A 4,895-nucleotide genomic window follows, 5' to 3' on the forward strand; every position below is an offset into this window, starting at 1 on the left:
GGTCTTGTGTTGCATTACTACTGTTCTCTAAATCAATATAATTAAGAAAGTTACAGTTCCTGAGAACTTAACATTGGCATCATGGAAACTTCAGCCACCAAGATAAAGAACCAACTGTAGTTGAGTTCTACAGATTTCTAACCTGTTTCTTGCCTCTTTACCCTCTCCTTGGACTCTAAGGTGCATAGATGGCTTGGTGTTTATCCTTGTTAGAGTAGGAGGCAGGCTCATCTTGAAATTACAGCATGAAGTCATATCAGGGAGACTCAATGAATCTGTAATTAACTGGGAATCAACTGAGCTTCTAAATTTTTAGCTGAGTTAATTTCTAAATAGTCTTTTAGCAAAGAGAAATTAAAGTTAATGCTGAAAAAATTACTGTTCTATAAATCAAAATTTAAAAATCTGCTAGAACATAGTCTCCCAGAATAAGAGTTCCTGTTTGCTGTTATGCATTTACATAAGGACAAATACATAGGGAAGTGTTTTTGGGTTTAGCATGGCAGGCCTTTGAGAAGGAAATTTTTTATGTTAAAAGGTTTAGAGAGGTAAGTAAGACACAGCAAAGGCTTTTTTGCTTAAGGTGAACCTAGTTCAACTGTGGTCTGAGTTGTTATTACTGTTAAGATGTCATATAAGCTTTGGACTAATGAACATGTTTATCATAATTTATGGATATTAGCTGTGAGCTTGAACTTTCCTGGATTGCACTCACAACAGGAAGCTTTGTAAGGATGACTCTTTTAAAAAACATGCCTGCCTGTTTTATATGCATACACACATGAAATACAGTTTAGGTAACACATTTAAAAATCTACTCTGTATAAATATTGGGGATATATATTTTGAAAGTTTTTTATAAGGTATAGATGATGTATTTCTCTGCAGATGGAACAAGAATTGCTCTGGTTGAAGGTTTAAATATATGATTCCTATGAGAACCTTCACAGCCTATTTACAGGCCCTCTGCTTTCTTCCTGCTTTTGGAGTTGATCATCAGTAACTGAACTGCAGTGGTTTTTTGGATGCTCTGTTAGGTGCATGTATTTACAGCAACAGGATTGTGAGCTTTGACAAAAGTGCCCAAGGCTGCCGTTTTCTTCTTGCTTAGGGCAAAACTGAATTTTAAGGCAAAAAGCTCTGCTAAGTTAAAGGGTAATGACAAGGTAATCCAATGACACTATAATGGAATGTCTGACAAGCCAAAGGGAGTTCTGTGACTTAATTACAAATAGTCTCCACTGTACTGATTTTTAACAAAATCTGCCTTATTTTGGGGGGAATTTGTCAAGGAAGTGTGTAGATTTAGCTGTATGAGTGGCACTGGCCATGAGAAGAGGCATCATACAGTCATTTCTTAATGGAGAATATGTAGGTGAATAAGCTGAGGTTTCTTGAGCCTCCAGCAGCTTTTACATCTTTGCTAAGCAGAAAGTCCTGTGTGTTCTTTGACTCTTGGTGGTGTATCCCCAGACTTCTCACTTAGCTCTGAAAATGTATTCAGAGAGGCTGTGTAGGCAGTGGTGATAACTAATAGGTGGTTCTGGACTGTGTCCCAGATTTGTTACAGACATGAGATCCACATGCTTGGTTTGGTTTTATTTTTAGTATGGTGAAGTATTTTTATAGGGCAGCAATGTACACCATGATGACTAATAGCAGAGACCCAGTGTATAGAAGGTGTGACTTGACTCACTGCCAGTTAGGCCTCTCTCTACTGCCTTGTGAAAGCTTTTTGTACACTTTTTCCTTTCCCCCTGACAGATCTGGGAAATGTTGCAGCTGTATTGGGTTAAATGAGTAGAGAGAGCTCAAGAAATCAATGGTTAAACTGGAAGTTTTAGTTTCTGGTGCTGGGCACACAGAGCATTGATTCTTATTTTAGGACCTAAGTACATATTTTTGTTTCAATTTAGAGAAAGACCTTTGAGTTCAGAGAAAGGTTGTCCCCTTTCAAGCTCTGAGAAAACTCTACAGGCCTTGGACTGGTAGGTGGTTTTAAAGGTGGTGATGCAATCCAATTTGAATGTTAATAATTATTTTTCTGCTGCTAAAATTGTTTTTTCTACCTTGAGCACAGTGGGTATAGCCAAGGCTTCCCTTGTAAGCTGTTCTGCCTCTAATACATTAGATGTATGAAGGCTGTCATAGACAGCTCCTAATTGACATGAATGAGGCTAATGAAAAAAAATCAATTGAGAGTCTTTGGAAACTTGTTTTAAAAATCTTGGTGTTGATTCTGGAAGTTTCTGGCCCAATCCTGAAATTAAAGGTCCCTAAAAATGTCTTTGTCTCCCTTATTACTGAAATAAAATGATAAAATATAGATTGATGAAAAGATCTCTAGTTAAGGTTTAGGTCTTCCCTCAGTATTTATCTGGTCTAATTCATAGAAGACTTCAAGTGTCAGATGGCAAATGTGATTTATTCCTGCTCTTCCTTATTTTAACCAGTGCTTCTCAAGAATTGAGCAGTCCTGATACTACCAAATTCTTGCTTAAGGAATGGAAATTATTTCAGACAATACCGAGATGTGGAAGGAAAGGGTCAAACCCCCAAAAAGACACAACTAAGGTGAAAGCAGACTTTGGCTGTGAATCCTTCTCCAAGGTATTAATACTAATGCTCTGGAATGAGGTTCCTAGTTCTGATTTTCTTGTGGATGGTGGAAATAAAGTAGCCATTGGATAAACAAGAATATTTATCAGTACAAGCTCTAAGGAAGCCTGATTTTATATGTAGCTGTGCCTCAACTTAGACTGCAAGCTCTGATTGAAGCTGTAGCACAATACAGTATTATCACAGAATGTTCTGGGTTGGAAAGGAATTCAGATGCTTCCAGGGTTGGGGCCTCTACCACCCCTCTGGGAAACCTGTGTTAGCATTTCACTACCCTCATTGTAGAAAAATTCATCCTTATCTCTAGTCTAATTCTACCTTTTAGTTTAGAACATTAACCTTTGTCTTATACCAAACTAAAGTCTCTCCCCATCCTTGATACATCTCCCCATCTTCCTACAAATACTGAAAGGCCATCTCAAGCTCTCCCTGGGCCCACTGCTCGAGCTTGTTCAGGTATCCCATCCTCCAGGTGTTTCAACAGCACCACTCAGCTTGGTGTCATCTGCAGGTGTGCTGAGGTGACGCTGGATCCCAGTCTGTCATGGATGAAGTTAATACTGGTCCCAGTACATCCATCTGAGGGACACCACTGGAGCATGATGTAGGCCAGTATGTGCCACGGAACAGAGCTTGACTCAGCCCTGTGTGAGGATATGCAGTTGGACTGAGAGCTAGTAAATGTCTTGAGGATTTTTAATATTTGTTTGTGTGACAAGCTGGCTGCTCAAGTCTAGTAATGAGGGTGAATTCTTTGATTTTGTCACAGATGTGTTTTTGGGTGCTGCTGTGCCCTGAAGAATGTGGCCATGCAACTACCAATCCTGATTTGTTCCCATCAAAAAAGGTTTTTTTGTTTCTCTGAAATGAACATCATAAAAACAGCAGAACTGTGACCTCAAGAGTCAAAATACAGACTCCAATGATTGTTCACTGTCTTCATATTTTTATTAAATTTTTCTGAGGTTCTTTTTTGCTGCATAAAATCCATACAAATGAAATACAAGCACAGTCAGTAAATAGTAATGAAAGGGTAAATTCATTTTTCAAAGAAGCCAGTGCATATAAGACATCGTCTGGAATAATGATGATTTTTTTTTTTTCTTTTTTTGCACAGATCACAAAGCTATTACAGTCTTTTAAAATTAATATCTGGCTTTTAGGCTCTGTAATGACATGTGTGACCTCTTCTTACCCTTTGGCTAATAAGAAAATTTATATTGTTTTTAAATATGACAGACACAAGATATAATAATTGTATGGATAAGACTGATATTTCTGTTAAATAGCATGGAATGGGAAAGTGCTTGGCTCAGTTTTCCAAATTGTGGCTGCCTTTGGGCAGGGAGGTATGAATTTGTATCTGAGCTTCAGCAGAGCTGCCCTGTAGCCCAGTGAGGCGGCACAGTAAAATCTCCCTGCCAGCTTCCCACCTCTCTTCTCAGGCCAGGCATGGTACAAGGTTGGAAACAGCTAGACATGGCCAGGTTGCCATTTGTGCATCTCTGTGGTGGGAAGGGCCTATCCTGGACCTGGTTCACTGAAATCTGGAATTTCCAGCACCCCCAGGGGCAGTGACTTTGTTGTGTCCTTGTGCTATGGTAGTGTGCAGTTCATAGGCTGGACTGTATCCAGTTTTTTCTTGCAAACCAGATGATGTTCTGTGCACACATGTCTTGGAGACCTAATTTTTAGGGATTTTAATATCAAAGAGAGCCTGAAAGCTGAATAACCTTTTACTTCTGTGAATTTCTGTCACGTGATGCCTTGACACTATTCCACCGGGGTAACTTGGTTCATTTTACTGGAGTCATGTCAGTTCTTAAGGAATCAGAGAATGGTCAGGTTGGAAGGGACCTTCAAGATAATCTTGTTCCAACCCACCTTGCCATGGGCAGGGACACCTTCCACTAGACCAGATTGCTCAGAGCCCCATCCAGCCTGGCCCTGAACACTTCCAGGAATGGGACATCCATCCAGGATGAGGAATGGATCTCAGGAGTGAGGTTTTTAGCTATACCTTAAATACATCTCCTGTCTCAGTATTTTGAGCTTTTGATTCCAGAGTTGTCTCATGTAAAAGCAAGCTGCGCAGAAGTCCAAAGGAAATTTGCTTTGGGACCTTGAGGCCGTCACCTAATCCAGCCACATTGCAAGAAAGAAATTTCCTTGCCAAGCAGCACCATCTATCAGGTGATGACTGTATGAAGGTTTATTGGGTTTTGTGGTTTGGGGTTTTTTTGTTGTTTGGGGAATGAAGAGGGCTTTTGGGTGAC

The sequence above is a fragment of the Poecile atricapillus genome, chromosome 4 (genome assembly GCF_030490865.1).
Source record: "Poecile atricapillus isolate bPoeAtr1 chromosome 4, bPoeAtr1.hap1, whole genome shotgun sequence".
Lineage (NCBI taxonomy): Eukaryota > Metazoa > Chordata > Aves > Passeriformes > Paridae > Poecile > Poecile atricapillus.